Source organism: Anopheles stephensi, chromosome 2, assembly GCF_013141755.1.
Source record: "Anopheles stephensi strain Indian chromosome 2, UCI_ANSTEP_V1.0, whole genome shotgun sequence".
NCBI lineage: Eukaryota > Metazoa > Arthropoda > Insecta > Diptera > Culicidae > Anopheles > Anopheles stephensi.
Genome location: NC_050202.1, coordinates 15,630,638 through 15,647,483, shown reverse-complemented (window position 1 = coordinate 15,647,483; position 16,846 = coordinate 15,630,638). Strand labels below are relative to the sequence as shown.

At 42.2% G+C, this 16,846-nt stretch overlaps 1 protein-coding gene across 9 annotated transcripts in view; it reads left to right on the top strand.

Annotated features, from left to right (window-relative positions):
* The first annotated feature begins 11,222 nt into the window (after nucleotides 1-11,222).
* The window catches only part of LOC118506209 (nephrin-like), a 238,616-nt gene continuing 232,992 nt past the window's right edge, over nucleotides 11,223-16,846 (top strand). Inside the window, exons 1-2 of one of the 9 annotated variants that reach the window (XM_036043025.1) lie at nucleotides 11,223-11,439; nucleotides 12,988-13,157. The gene's annotated coding sequence lies outside the window, so the exon portion shown is untranslated. The other 8 variants (XM_036043021.1, XM_036043020.1, XM_036043019.1 and 5 more) reach the window with 8 other exon arrangements.

Genomic DNA, 16,846 nt, shown 5'->3' with positions numbered 1-16,846 from the left:
TGTAAGGACTCTCACAGATTTTTTTATCTAAATTAAACTTGATGAACGTTTTTCTTGTCTTCCATCGATGTTCCATTTCAACTGACACTTAACTCACATGGAATATTGGAGTTCGATGTCAAGTTGATATGATGTGGATTAAAAATAGTGAACAAAAATGAGTTGATTAAGATAACGTCCCAGATATCAACTCTCCACGTTGTCCTTAGTCGAACTGTTAAAATTCAAACTTGATTAGCGCCATTTTAAAAGGTGTTCAAGGTAAATTTGACTTAAGCTAACTTTGTATACAAACTAAGGCTATACTTAGGGTACTATATATACTACGGCCTTCATCAGACCCGAGCTACTTGGAGTATTTTGTCATGGTGAACTTAGAAATAATCCAATAGAACAACCAGCAATTCCAAAGGGCAAATGATATCAAAACTAAGAATCGTTTTTGTAGGCTTTCTCAGGTACACTAGGTTTGCTAGGGCTAGCTTCGGGAGCCAGATCGAGGCCGTAATCGATACCGAAGACAAATATTTTGTCAAATTTTAATAAATAGCAAAGCATGCCTCTCTTTCTACAAAAAAAAATTGTCAAAAATGATTATTTTGTCCTAAATCCACAAGTTGCTGTAAAATTTTCCTGTAGCTAATTAGGGGAAGAAAATTATTGATGAGTCCCAGTTTTAATAATCAATTTTATGAGGTGAAACATAAATCGCTTTCTTAGTAGTCAAATTATTTGTTGTATGCCTGGGGAGACTCGGTGAACTATTTGGTAGCTATTCCCAGGCCCAGGAAAAGGATCAACACAAGGAATTCAAAACTGACATATCAAGATCACTCGAGATTTAAGAGCTTAAGAAGAAGCAAAAGTATCATGAATAACATACCCAAGAAATCGCCTACAGTAAAATATATTTTCATGTAAAAAATATCAAGAGCTCAAAACAACTATCTGGAAAATGTTATAATGTGAAGATCATGTTCATCCCGATGTTTTATTCACAGTACCTTGTCTGAAAGAGTAATTCTCTAAACGTCGTTAGAGATACGTGTACTTCACGCGCCCCTCCACGCCACACCCTTCAAACAAATGCTCTAATTGTGTCGCACTCGCTAATACCACTGCAACATTTGACTCTACCCAGCTAATCATATGCAACCGATAAGTTTCCCCGGCAACGCTCGACTTGCCGGGTCGGGTGCATCGGACCGACCGGGACTGCTGGCAAAGTATACGCATCTTCGCCAAACACCAACCACTGTACGTCAGTACAAACCGCTAACGAGGGAACATAAATATCTTCATTGCTTCACAGATACGCCCGTCCATAACCGGTACCGCGGATGACATTCTAGAGCTTCGGTTCCGAGCGCGCTACAATTTTGTCACACGCCAAAAACCCTCGTCCCCACAGGGTGGCAAGACGATCGAACATTCCACAATGCAAAACGGTACGGTACGTGCGACCAGCGGCAACGACTCACAACAGTTTACTGCACAAAACCCGTGAGCTTTGACTGCTCTATCAATCGAAGTAGAACTTTCAGGGATCCTATCGAGCTGGAGGTCGTTGGGTTGCTCCTTCTGCTTCGCACGCCAGCCACAGCTACCCAAGCCAATGATAATAATGGTTTGGCGTAGAGCTTGGCGGGCCAGAAGTAATAATAATAGCAGTAGTTGGAGGCGTTAAGTTGAAGGATTCCGTGCCAGAGAACTGTCAGAGAAAGTTTGCACTGCTATCGTGGGTTCGCTGCGCCAGCCGGCGCCAGTTGCGTCCCTTCGACGGACGTTCGACGACGACTCCGAAACCTGAAGCGGTGGTGTCTTATGTAGTGCTCTGCTCGCCCGCTTTAAATCTAATACTTTTGGAAAATCCATCTCTCTTTAGCTTTGTTGTAGAAAATATGCAACGATAGACCCACGGAGCTCCGGCAGTACTCTTTGAAGCAGATGCATTCGAGGACGTCATAAATTTCGCTTCTTCGACTCTGAGGCCTCGCTTCTCTCGCTCTCCATGGTTCCCTTCGCACGGCTTCGGCTCGATAGATTCACCAGTTAAACGTAAGCCGTGTGTGAACTGGCCCAAGTTGCAGGTCCGTTTCGCGTATCAGGCTCGCCGAGCAGAAGACATTCTGCCAAACTTTGTCCGCGCTTCCATGTGTTTGTGTGAGTCTGAGTGTGCGTATGATATTTGCACTGGATGGGAGCCAAAATTTCTATAAAATAAATTGCGTTCCCCTTTGGCTGAATGAAAGCCAGCGTACCGCTAAAGGCTAAATGAACGCTTTTCCACCGAGCTTATCCACCTAGCCTTCTTGACATTGTGTGTGAGTTCTGCGCCATTTTTTTTTTCGCTTCTTCTGTGCGCTTCTCTTGTTTCCTTCTCGCGATGGAAACTGCTGTTCGTAATGTTTTTCACTCCTTTACCCCTGCGCGTCTGCCTGTTCGCCCTCCCATTGGCTCTGGATCCTCCGGTTTCCGGTGTTCTAGTGGCCAGCTTTTCTAGCATTCTTTTCCTTCCTTTGGGTTAGGGTTTTTGCATCCTTTTTGGCCTAGTGTGATGGGTTTTCGGCGAGGCAGTGCAACGCGTACGCAGTTTGTCGCACCGCAGCGTTCCGTGCTGCGAGCGGTGCTTCGTTTGGTTTGCTGGTGCGTGGCAGAAGAATACTTTTCGGCTGGGTTGTGCTTGCAAGAGTGTGAGCTTTCCGGGCTCGGCAGGCACGGTTCAATGCAAATGAACTTCATTTCCGGCACTGCACAAATAGGTCACATCGCGCACACAGGCGCGTAAACGTAACGGTGCAGGACGGCTTTCTTGCAGAATGTGATAGGTCTGGATGGAGCTTTTGTTTTGTGCAGCAGTTTTCTTATCGTCGGCCTCCCAACCCCCTAGAAGTGGTGGAAAATCGTTCATGTTTTTGCGTCATCCCAGGAGATTTGCTTGAGAGACGCTGGGAAACATTATTATGGCTTTTTCTTCCAGTTGGATGGCTTTAGTGCAGCGGCTGTAGTTGTTTAACCGGGACGGGGTATTAATTATTACAGTAGAGATGATAGTTGAGAAGCTGTTCGTTATTGTTGCTATTTTCATGGCTGGATTGCAACTGAAGAACCATAATCTTTGATAAATGCTAAAATTACATTCTCCTTGAAAGCTGATACAATGATTGATATACTTACAAAAATTTTAAAATCATTATTGAGATCCAAATAATTCAGACGATTCTTCTTCGATTTGTTGGTTGTTGGACTGTTTGTAATGGATTCTCTTGTAGTATAATACTGGACGTATCAAGGACATTCACGCATCGTATAATCGTTCAGGTTTAGATTGATGTGCGACATTCACTTAGCTTAATAAAGTAGACCGTATGCTCAATAAGCTTAGGAATTCAAAGCGAACCACGTATTCACAGCATCTTCTCATGTTGCTGAGAGAATACCTCAAGTTCACTGTGCAACACACCGTTACGGGACAGGCTCATCGAGAAAATCATGACATGGAACTAGTATTTGAAAATGTTCGGAAGATTCCATTTTTGGAGGATACAATGAGCTATATCATGAGTGACAACCTTTGGGTAGACCTCACAATACTTTGGTTTGGTGAACGATCATGGTCTTTGGAGATTTCGAGCGGAATGGTAGTTGAGATTCCTCTACTTGTGACTCGTTTGTGAGTAAGACCAACAGGATTTCCAGCGCCGACGGAGCTCCGAGCGGCCGCTCCTTCCGCTCCTAGGTTGATCCGTTCCTGGCTGATCCTTGGATCTATCCTAAAGACCTTTGACCAAAGGAAAGTCTTTGGTAGGAACGCAAGATATCAACACCAAACACCAAACAAACATCAAATCCTTAGAATAATAGTATTGACTCTTCATCTACTACATCTGCTTTTAGCTTCTCATCTTTTGGACATCACAAAACCAAAACCAGAAGAACCTCCTGGCCTTAGGTTGCTAGAAGTTCATTGTCGCAAATGCGTTGCAAAAAATAGAGTCAAAATTAAATTTTTGAAAAATTATGATAAAAAGCTAATTTTTAAATTTATGTCAAACCACAAGCAAGACATTTTCAATAATCATCAATTCCTTTCAACTTTAAAATTAAAACTTTATTCCAAATATGGTACATAACACGAAAGATATCCATCGTGCATAGCACTGCCAGCTTAACCATTCATTACACAAACAATTGCACCGATGCATTCATTGCGATAAACGGTTGTCCGAAGATCAAACCTGTCTCGTAACATCAGCCACACCGGCTCATAAATATGTTGTCCTGCATAATTCTTCCAATTCACCATTGAGCCAGCGGTCCATTTACCGCACAATCCTTCGTCCATGGACCAGTGCTCGAACCCAAATGAAATGGGCTTGGCTGGATTGTTTTAGTTTAGACATCGCTTGCCGACCGACGGGAGCTTAGCTTACGTGCCAAAAGAAACAAACAGTTTGAGCCCTACACCAAGTATGCGTGTGCGTGTGTGTGTGCGGGGGTAAGTATGGCTTCCCAGCTTGCCAGTTGTGGTGCATAAACACATCGATACTGTCATCACGTCGTTAGTGCCAGAAGGAAATAATTAAATATGAATATTTTATGCGGAGTTCTTAAGCATTACTTCGGGCACCGAGACGGTAAACACCACCACAAAGGAAGCTGTCCGCTGCAATAAGGTGCCACCGGACCAAATCCTTGCACAGCCCAGCCCAGCCAACCAGGGGTGGTCCAGATGCCTTTCACTCCATGCATTGCACCTTGGTGCAGCACCGGAATATGATGCTGTCGTTTGATTCAGCTCAGAAAAGGAAGGTTTTTTGTTTGTCTCGCTCCCCAATGTATTAAAACAGATCGGACCGGGCTGTGTGTGTGTGTGTGCGCGTTCCTTTCAGCAGCAAACATCATTTGGTCCTTCGTTGGTGCTAGTGGCTACCGGCGAGTGTTCTACAGTGCCCGTTGGACTCGGGATTAGATGGGTGCAGGGGAAATCAGGGGAAATGCCTTCCATTATAGTTGGCAAGTCCGAGCAGCAGGCTAATGCTCCTCCGTCAGAGTACATTAAGTTGGCCGGTTTTTTGCCGTACGCTTTGTGCTTTCCTTGGGTCCCGGGGAACCCGAGAGCGGTGCAGGTTCCCGGGTTATCGAGGTAAAACATCTTGCCAGAGGTAAACCGTAGGTTACGACCGGTCGCAAATCTTTGTTGCTATCCATTTTATTAGTAAAAACCCTTGCGAAGGTACATGGCAGCCTGCACACTTGGTTGCTGCACTTGGGACGCTTATGATCTCACGGCAGCATACACATACACCCACCAACACACTTCATGGATCATGCTTAGCCTTGGCTGGTCGCAACCAGGGGCCAGCTTCCGGACGCATCCCGGGAAACGACGACGGCATGCCGGGACCGTTTTACCGACTTTGTTTATCTTCTATTTGTATTTATCAGCACTTGAGGAGCGTTTCAGATGAGTTTTCAGGAGTAGTGCAGGCCCGTAGTGTCCTGATGGGAGATGGCTGAGGAAGCCAATCCGTGTTGGTTGGCTGTATCGTTGTCGCGTAATGCACCCGGTACGCAGGGAACCGGGATGATCGTTGGTCGAGTGAGCGCTTTATCCACATCCAGAGGTTCATTTTTACTTACGACACTGACGATGCACCGAACGAGTTATCAAGTAGAACACGTATATTGGATTGAATCTTTCAAGTATTAGAATGTACGTACGCTAGGTAAATGATGAGGTTTAAGTAGCGTTATATTGTGTCAAATATTTGTTGGCAAATTAAAGTTAGTGAAATATGTTTCTTGCTGATATGAATTAATGTACCTGAGGAGGAACAGGGAACGCTGTTCAATTATGCAGCTTTCGTTATAACCACTCAATCAACGTACAGCTCTCCTCCTGATTTCTTATTCCTAATAAACTCAAAGCAGTGTCCACGACATGTAAAAGAGTTATGAAATACAAGGAAAATCATTTTAATAAATTATTATAAAATGTGTTATCAGGAACTGGACGTTCACATACCGGCTTCAGGAACGTGACAGGCTTGCAGAGAAATTTGTGGCGTGGCATGTTTCTGGAAAATGTAAAATGACGGTTCTAGTTGCAGGTATCTGCAATTGAACAGTGCGTTCTGGGAAGAAATGCCTGTGTAGGGAGGATTTTTATTTGCAAGAATATTATGAGTAAATGGTAATCAACGTTCAATATTTGAAGAGTGATTTAATTTACATTTTTCGTAGGAAAGCCTTATTAAGCTTAAATGTTTTAGATAGTTTTTTCCCTCTTCAATACGACAAGGACTTTCTGTACGAATAAAACAGCTCCAAATAGCTATAAAAAACCATTAATAACATCCTACAGACGAAATGGTAAAACAATTACCTGGTCTTTTGTTTGTCACTGTATGAGTTTTGTTCAAATGGAAGTAAAATTAAGGAAGCGTTACTGATCTTCCTTTATCGAGACAACTGATGTAACACCTGTTCTAACAGTAGGCTCTACATGGCGTTTGAGCCTGATAGAACCTACCTGCAATACAGAATACTCGAAGAAGACATTCCGCACCGTTACATCTAGTGGTTACATATTTTTAGAATAGTTCTGGCACTATAGTACGCTATCACGAAACAACGCTTGCCATTTCCGAGAATCGAACTCTACGCACTATGCTGCTAGCGTATTTGAGCAAGGCATTGCAGGGATAAAGAATGACACACGTGCTAGGGGGATTCGGTATTAATGGCATACCAGGAAGGTGGTGCGACCCATTCGACACGAGCCTCAATGTACAAAGAATTTGGTCTCACGAAAAAAGGGGGCTCGCTCCGGCCCTTTGAATCGGCCTGAATAAGTCGAAGATCAGATGCAACCGTAGGTATCAGACTGTTGCAGCTATCGAAGATTTTTTCATGGAAATCGTTAGGTGACCATATCAGCAAGACCTCATCATAAAACAAGAGTTGATACTATTTTTATTTTGGCCTTATAGAACTGCCCTGCCGTACTGATACCAACTATAGCGTACAGGTCTAGTACTTAGTTCAGAGTAGTAAGTAGGAATTCCCTTCTTAGAACTTAGGATGAAGAGCAGAACGTGGAAACCGTTCTAGGTATTTAAATGACATTAAAATTAAACAGTTTTAAAACAACTCTAGCCGTCTTGTATGACACGTACGACATTAAATATGTTAGTTAAATTCATTAATATTGTCCACAAAATATTTATGTTAGCCAAGAATGTTAAAGATTTTCCGAGACATTCCTCGCCAATACATTGTATAATTTAAACCAAATTGCAGACGAACTGATTCTCACACTAGCTGCCAGCGCATGTACAGTGAATGCAAAACTTGAACCGCAGTGCAGATTCCAACCATGAACCCCGAGACCCGTGATGTAAACACATCAAAAGAAGTTAAACTGCTGCCAGCGGTGGCACACGGTGGCGCACGGTGCACACAAGGATAATGTCATCGATAAGAAAAGAAACTGTGATGACAACGCAACCCGCCACGGTGACAAAGGCATCGCTCCCGTACCATGTGGGACCTCCCTTGCCCGACCTGGTGCTGATGTAATAGGACGACGCTGGAATGGCTGTGTGTGGTTGGAAGATGATGATGATGATGATGCAGTTCGCTGTGAAAAACGAATTGGCTGTCGACTCCACCGGGAGAGCACTCGCAGACGCAGCAGCAAAACGATGAACATGGTTCGGAAGTTGGCACGGAGATAAATTACTTTCCCCGCAATGCCACCGTCCACACATGCTGGGTTGCAGAGTGAAATCTAAACAAATTCTCGGTGGCACTGAGATGTTGTCCCGAAAGGAAAAAAAAAAGAGGCCAAAGAAAGCAGCGACGTCTCATACGCCACCTCACCGGTAAGCGAGCGTCGAGTTGTTGTACTTAAGGACACGCTGCCCCGGGTGCTGCAATGATGCACCGTTGCTGCATGTGGTGCACCCGAGGCACTTGACAAAACTGAGACGATACCATACGACCACCACGACGAAATGCAGGCCCGGACGAAAAGGGACGGATGGCGATGATGATGAGACCAACGACGACGACGACGACAACGGCGACGACAGCGTGCTGCAACACCCGGGCCAGTGTGGGAGATCCATATCCTTACTGGTGTCCTCGTTGCAGTGCCCACCGGCAAGGGTTCCAGAATTATTGTGCGCTGTGACTCCCTAGTGCGACCATGTGTGTGTGTGTGTAGCTGTGGCGTGAGAGACGACATTTGCTGGATGATGCGATAATGCGTTTCGTTTCGGTGTTTATGTCTGGCTGACTAATTTATAATTGTTTGCCAACGTGAACGCGGTTGGCCCCGTCGGGCGGTGTAGAGTGTAGCACAAATAAACAATTCAGGAATAGCAAAAACAGAAAAAACCCGAAGGGAACGAAACTTACAACCAGGAAAGAATTGCAATTGCGTCGGGTGCGTCGGCTGGAACCGGGCATTACGGGAGGAAGCGATTACAGTTTTCGGGGTTTGTACTTGAGCAACTTCAAAGTGTCGTGTGTGTATTGTGCGAGAATGGTTTTGTTTAGACAATTAAATGGCAGAAAAATCTGGTTTCGATCGGTAAGCATTTCGCTGGAAAATGTTTGTCAACTGTGATGAGAGATGACAGGTTTTTCAAACAAACTCGGAAAAGAGCCTCGAGAAAATCATTTATTTATTGGAACTATGCTACAAGAACGAATTGGATCTCACATGGATAGCTTTGGTTTATTTAATGTATTGGTGTTGAATCCAGTCATTGATCGCGATCGATTAAATAAAATAAATAAATTGAAAGAAATTACATCGTTTTTAAGTTCAAAATATTGGTTAGAGCCCGTATAAGAAAGATAAAACTCCGATCAAAAGATTATGTTGGCATTTTTTCTTTGATTATCATGTAATATCCATAAAAATTACAAGATGCTTCCGTAATAATGTGTAGTTAAATTTTAAACTAGCGATGGAAGGATGAGAATTGGATCTTTCTCGATAGTCCACCAAGGAATACATATCATTGACTGATATTTATAAGCTAGAAGTATCATCTTCATCTTTTCCATTACAAGCTCGAGATGCCTCCCGGAGGCCAACTCCTGCTTTCTAGACACGATTTTACTCACAGCTGGATAGTCTGGCTTGCTTACAGAAAGAAGGACAGGGTTCATTACTCCGTCCTGTTGTGTGAAGACGAGTGCTCTCGCCTCGGCACCTAAATATTTTTTCAATTTGTGTTGAAACAATCATAAATACCTAGATTAGTACCTCTTTTCTTTCTTTGCAAACATTAGACGCTGTACCTCAAAATCAATCAATTCTGGACCACAAATCACCCAGGACAACATCGAAATTTTCGTAATTTAGCAAATTGAGGAAATAATAATAGCAAGCAGATTTTTTAGAACATAAAAATCGCAATTACAAGTTGGTGATCGAAAGAATTATTAAATTAAGTAACGATGCAGATTTCGTTTAGCTAATTGTCATATTTTATTTTTAATCTTTTTCTAAAATTAAAAGAATATTCTCTTAATGCTTCTAGGCTCTCGTTTACCAGAAGAAAATGAATATATTATGTTTTGAAAAAACGTACCGCAAAAGAATATTTCTTTTTAACTGTTTTAAATCATAATCTTGTTAAATCAAACGAAGCATAATTTTTTTTCAATCCTTAACTTTCTTATTTTTGAACAGTAAAACGGTTAGATCGTTTTATTAAAAAATGCAACTAAAATTTGGACAATCAGACACTACTTTTTGGATTCAACTCTACTTCTATTAAATAAAGTCCAAAATCTCTAAAACAGTTGGTTTGTAGTGATTATTCATCTTGATGCATTGAACTTTAAAAATAAGGATTTTTATGAAAAATAATTGGTTTACTCTGATTTTGTTCTTAATTTCAATAATTCTTAATAATTAATTTGAAATTAACTTACAAAATATACACAATTCCTTCTTCCTGGAATACTGTGTTCCTTCTTCAACACATGTACCCAGGCCAACCTTTACTCCTTTTTAAAGCTGTCAACCCCTTTCCATTGGTTGACTCGGACAAAACGTTGATTGTTGTCATCCACATTCCTAGTATTCTAAGCAAGAGATTGTATTGTGTGTTGCCATTATTTCTGATACTTGATTCAACATTGTATTTAAAACAAGTGGTAATAAATATTTTACTTCTACAAAAGTTTATTTATTATTTTATTTATTCTAACTTATTATTATTTTATGCTTGATAGTAAATTATTTTATGCTTAATTTAATTAATTTACTATTCGTGTTCACTACTACTGTCTGATTTTAGTTAGGCTCAACTTTAGGCTCGACAAACACTTTGCTGTCACTAATTTCCCCTTCTTCCATCATCATTCCACAAAATACTGTGTGTGCAACAATGTTTTTGAGCGACAATAATTAACCGTTCTGAAAGGCGACACACCCAGCACCATGTGCAGTGCAAAATGTTCTACAAACTGGGACATGCAAATAACAGTGTCGCAGGCAAGTAGGCAAAAATTATTAACTAAAATGATGCTTAACATGTTTCCAGCCTGCCAAAAAGCGGACAGTGATCGGCTCAACATTATCAAACCTCCAGCATTGCTGTGCTGATGAACATATGTTGTTGCTTCGAGCCCCAGCCCAGCGCCAGCTCAAAGAAGATAAGAGCGTTACGAAGAATCATGGTCGATACATTTGGCACATGTGAGCTGGAACTGATGTACATTCCCCCCTGCAAAGATTCGACAGCTGAAATAAAGCCGATGCGAGCGTTGGAAAGAAATGGCTCGAGAGGGAGCATGAATTTATTCTTCTCGATTCTTTCTCTACACTCGTTCTATACGCGTTCGAATTGAAGATGGATGAATGTACTCTGGTAGATAGGGATTCATGAGCGACATTCGGATAGCTAGCACCAGTTACCCCTCAGTATAACAGTTTCGTGCGAGAGACTCCAACCAGCCTTAGCATACAACTCACCGGTGAGCTCCTTGGTGAGCTACACTCACCAGCAAGAACTCCGAAGTGAATCTCCCATGAGCAGAGTACAGCGTACAGCTCTCGCCACCACTCGTCTGGAGAGTGAGCTGTGCAAGCATCCCCGGAGCATCATATGGGAGGGTAACTCGTGAAAACCGAATTGCCTGGGCGCTTCCCTTCATTCGGGGGGAGAGAACTGGTTTCATCAGGAGCACTGTTGGATCTCCCGGGTGTGTGCGTGTGTGTGTGTGTGTGCGGGTTTTTTGTCTTCTCCGCTTGGCTTTTTCCTGCTGTGTGTGGATGCTTGCACGCTTTCCAGGGCCCACCGGCTTCGCGCTGTCGTGGCTGTCCGTTCGGGCCTACAGTGCCGCCGCTCTCCTCAGTAATCGCGAGATCCCGCAGCAGTGAACAACCAGCGTACGGGCGCGGTGCATGTGTGTGATCTGTTTTTATTTTTCATCTCGTCGCGTTTACGCGCGCGCATCCAAGCCGGTATTTACGTCGTCATCGTCGTCGTCGTCTTGGTCGTCGTCGTGGTCGCCGTTGTCAACGTCAATACCGTGGTCGTGGTCGTTGGCATTACCGTCCTGCCATGACGACGCCGGCAAGTACGCATTAAAGGTGCTTCATTCGATCACGTGGGAAAGCTGCCGTTAGAGCTTTATGCCAGTCGGAGAGGGCGATCTGGCGGGAGACGATCGTACGGGAGCAATGTTGTTTGAATTAATTGGGTACAAATTTTTGATCACAATCCGTTTGGCGTTCGGAACGAGTCAAATGGATAGTAGAGGGATTTTGATTTAGAATTTGATTGGAAAGAGGAATCAATTTTGATTTTTTAACTGTTTTTTTGATATATTAGAGTATTATTGTTCTGGAAACGTCACAATATTTACATGCTAGCACTAATTTAAATTCAAAAACACTAGCACACTAGCTGTCAAAATATGTAAACAATACGCCCAATAGACAGTGCGTGACATTTGACAGTTGGTTGACAGCTTAGTTAGCCTTTGGTTTTCCTTTCTCTACTTCCACTCCATCTACAGAGTCCGACTCTAGCCCATGTCTCTTATCAATGCTCGTCGGAAATTTGACGTTATGCTACTTTCGTACGGATGATTTGTAACGGAGTGCCGAATAAAGGGGGAGGCTAAAAGTAGGTGGATAAAGCAAGCGATACTGTATCAAACCCGCACTAACGAGGGCTGCTCAGCTGGGCTGCTTAGCATAGCGCTCAGTCAACGGTTTTAACTCGATCGCATCGCAAGTCACAGTCAGCGTCACGGTCGGTTTTGGGGGGAAAAGGAACGGCATCCAGCCAACAAATTCAATAGCCAGCACGTGGGCTGAGAATTGGGACGTTCATTTTCCCACCCGGCGTTTACGGTTTTCCCTTAACCATTGATCAGTTTTCCTGAGATCGCTCAATTTCTCATCCACCTGTGTGTGTCTGTTCGTCGCCGGTTGTTTTAACCTGCTAAACCGCATCGTGTCACCGGAAATAAGGAGAGGCAACCCTTCGTGTTGCTTGCTCCTATGCTGTAGGGCAGGGGAAAAGAAAATACACGCCACCCCCTATACACCGGTTGAATCAACATACGTGGTACGGTTGTATGGAAAAATTGCTACCATAAAGGTAGGCAAAAAGGAAAAGCCGTGTGCACGATAGTAAAGCAGCTCCATCAAAAGTGCATCCGCGTGGGTGTGTGTGTGTGTGGTTTAGTGCGCGTGTGAATGTTTGTAGTGCAGTGGGAAAATTGGTTTGCAAATCGGTTTCATTTAGTAGCAAAAGAAATGTATGTGTGTGCTCTCCGCACTTTGTCATTGTTGAATTGAAGAGTTGACCGACAACAAAATAAAACATGGCGGTTGATGGGTTGTGGTTCATTTTCAGTTTTTTGTTTTCTTTCGTGAATATTAATTCCATCGCTGTGGTAGTAATTGCATTGTGTTATGGTGCGTTTTTTTAAAATCAACAGCAAGTTGTTGTGAAAGGGCAAGAGTGCAGTTTTAAGATCGTTTCGTGGAAAACTACAGTGATGTGAGTGTAGAGTGATTGTGTTGTGAAGGATACGGAAAGTCACTTAAGAGGCAAAACATATTGCTGTGAAACTGTAACACTTTTCGATGTATATTTGTAAATTGAAGTGTAAGTATCACCTTTTGTCCTTCTAGATTTTTAAATATGCAAGGTTTGTTAAATCAGGTTCTGTTAAACATGAAGTTACTCTTTCGTATAAAGCTAGTACGTTATCTGTTCAAGGTCTCCAAAATTCTTCTTAGCTTAATGACCTGCTAGGTTATGTCGGCAGTATAAAAGCTTACTTGATTGACTTAGGCAAGGAAGCCAGCAATGACATAACAAGTCTAGTTTAAGATGCTAGAAAAAAGAAGAAAACAAAGAAGCATAAGAAGCAGGCTGACTAGGAATTTTAAGAATAATTTGTCTATAATCAATATCAAAACATTGCTAGACTCGGCTCAGGATGTAATGAACAATTTACACGTAAAACTAGGCTTTCTTACACCTATTTCAATATATTTCAGGACCTACAAATTATGTTGGGCGGCCTGATGGTGAGGATTCCCCCGTAGTAAGGATTGATTATCCAACTATGTGGTATCACTGAGTCTAGTAAGCCGGAAATGGCAAACATGACCTTAGAAGTCGTTAGGCCAAAGAAGATGAAGAAGTGACGTTCACTCAACATTTTGCTCCCTTTGAAGGTCTTGCAGGGGCGGTCCGGTGGCCGAGGTGATAACGACGATTTTTTTTCTTTTTTTGGCAAAGTAATTCACGACTCGGCCAAATAATCCAGCTTCCCGGACCTTCTTGATTCGTAGATCGACAGCTATAGCTATACGTGCCCTAGGTATTTCTTAGCTTCAATTTGTTAGTCCTTGAACTGATAGACCGACAAAGTGTTGATACGTTTCAGTGTAGATCTACCTGAAAATTGTGAATTTGACCTTATGGTTGTCATGTTTTCTCGAGCAGCAAACTCTAATTCTTAAAATAAATATTCCTCTTTGGGAAATATTTGTCTAAAATCAATAGTTCGTCTCAAAAGCAACTTTTTACCTTTAAAATCATAACGCTTTTGAGAAAGACCTTACAAAAATAAGTCCGTTATGGAGCATTACGATTAAAGCATAACTCAAAAACATGAGGCACAAGCATATGTACCGCTCCATTTGCTTGCCGTACACGCAATGCTCCATCCATCCGGATAAAACATATCCTTCCCACTTGGAAGCCCACAAACCCCCGGATACCCTTTAAACCCACCAAGAACGTTTTACCCCAACGGGGTGGCGCACACACATTCGTTGACAGCCCACTGGGTTTTGGTGTTGACATTCTGCCAAAGTACGGATGTGAATCGTTTTCGATTTCACCCTCGTCCAGCCTACCAGCGATCCCTTTTCCGGGTCCGTGATTTAAACCAATTCCGGAGCCCGTGCGTCCGTGTGTGCGCCAGTGCTTCGAACGTTTGAAGTGAAGTAGTGGCCCGTTTTTGCAGCGGTTCCTGTTGCCATCGGTCACAAAAAGCGATCAATCTTTCTCGCCAGCTGTGACCGGTGGTCCGGTGCGAAGCTGTTCCGTGTTCGATCTTTTGTGCTTGATTTGTTTCTTCTTTTGCATTTGTTTTCCGAAGTGATGAACATTTCCAAATTTTGGATGGCAATCTGGCAATGGAAATGGAGATGAACTAATAGGCACTTTCAGTGACGAAAGTCGGTCGTCTGAAGTCTCTCCAAATTGCAACGTGATGGACAATTCTCCTTACATCCCTTGGATGAAATATTAAACAATCTTGAAAGAAGTGAAGTTTTTAGAGCAAAAAAACTCGCTTCTAAATACTTGAAAGAAAGTGAACGAATTTAAAATCCATCGATCGGAACCTTTCTGCTTCAGCCTACCCGGAAGCGAAATCATCCTGCCGAAGCAAAAGTTGTTGTTGTCGATGCTGTGTGTACGTGTGCGTGCTTTTTTTCGCAGCACCGACCTACCCTCAGGAGGTTTTCGGTTTCAGGACGTTTTGTGCAGAACGTGCATCAACGAGCAGCTTTTGTAGCAGCTTTTTCCACTTCTGGAGGGCTCCAGAAGAGGTTCCTCTTACTCGCTATCTCACCCTGTCCCTCTCTTTGTGCGAGCGATGGCGTTGACGTGCTTCGTACCGATCGGCAGAGGTTTAATTAAAAATACATGTTATCTGTTTCTGTGCAGTGCCGGTGCTTCAAAATCAATTGGCGGGGTTATGCGGTGGCAAGAGGTGCGAGAGGTAGTTGGTGGTGGGAAAATGATCTGTTTTGCAAAATTTTCTTCTTTTCATGAAATTTGTCTGTCTGGCATTGAAGAGCTTTATGGAGGCTCAGGCACTGCAGTGTGGTACATTATGTGGTTGTTGTGCTGTAGAAGTATTTTTTGTAATGGGAAGTATTTGTTGACTTAAATAATTAGATAAAATGTTTTTAATCAACAGAAAAGAGTTAGTATGTTGTACGTGTAGAATATGTATTCGAAGAGAATATTTTAGATGGCTTTCACATACCGCTAAACGCAGTAAAAAGAACGTTAATCATTTCTATGCAACGAAAGCTATTGTCATAACCTTTCAGATTACGATTATCAACGATCAAATAACCGCAACAATTTTCGAGGAGGAATCCAAATGGATGGACAGTACCGATTAAGGTTCTCCTTCAACAATGTTTGCATCAGTAAGACTATCCTAGATTCAGTGAGGTAAATAAAATCATTTTCGTTTTGCATGGAATAAAATTTGTTTATGATAAGTATCTTTTTTAGATGAAGAGAGCAGATTAGATTAATACTTGTACTAAAATGAACGTTTTGTGTGGAGTGTAAACAAAATTAGAACTACTATACGTTAAGCAATTAAATGTATTTAAAATTATAATGTCTACCATTGCTACGGATACGTCAAGGAAGTCAAGGAAATAGCATGCCTGAACTCTTATGAGACTGCTTGCCTTCAGAGTTTTTTTTGAAGATGAATGAGTATGTTAAAATCCAACTCTAGTCATATGATATAATTCATTACAGAAAGATTACATTGACCTCGTGGAGTCCTTCAGATTTCCAGCCAGAATCGACCCATTATTTTTTTTAGAAAAATTCTCTATCACTTTTTGGAAAATTTAAATTGAATGACTTTTTTATTAGCGTTAATAGGCATTGATTTGGGGAAAATAACGTCATTGTTTTCGCACACAGTTAAGTAGGAGTATCTCGGCTTATCACAGCAGGACCGAATATCAAATCCTGATCGTCTTCACGTGCTCAGAGATGGAAAAATCAAGTAGGAAGGGTCAGTAACGGCAGGCGAAGAACTCTCCAGGATTTTACAGCCAAAACCGAAGAATAAAGCAAACTGTAAGTTGGTTTGTCGTCTGGCCGGGACCAAAAGTTGTCCATATCATGTTTGTCGAATTCGCATAGTATGATCCAAAACCTTTCACGAATGATGGAGGTTCAGCTATATTCGCCCAAGACGTAAGGGCTCAAACACTGCATCAATCATTTTCTTGGAGGAAATTTTAATGATAGTTGAAGATCATTTCAGGTGTATCAGTGTCCTAAAGTTGTTTGTGATTGGTTGATCGTGCTGTAGTATATCCAAAGCTCTGGAGATCTGGAGATCTCTTTAATAGTAGGGTTATTATTTGAAGAATGCTTTGGTTGTTTCTAGGGTGAATCATTCAGATTCCTATTATCTATAAAGTCTTATCATAATCGTATGATGTAAATAATATTTCATTTAATTCTTAAAGCTCTGCGTTATGCCAGAAGTGTTATAAAATGAGCTACAA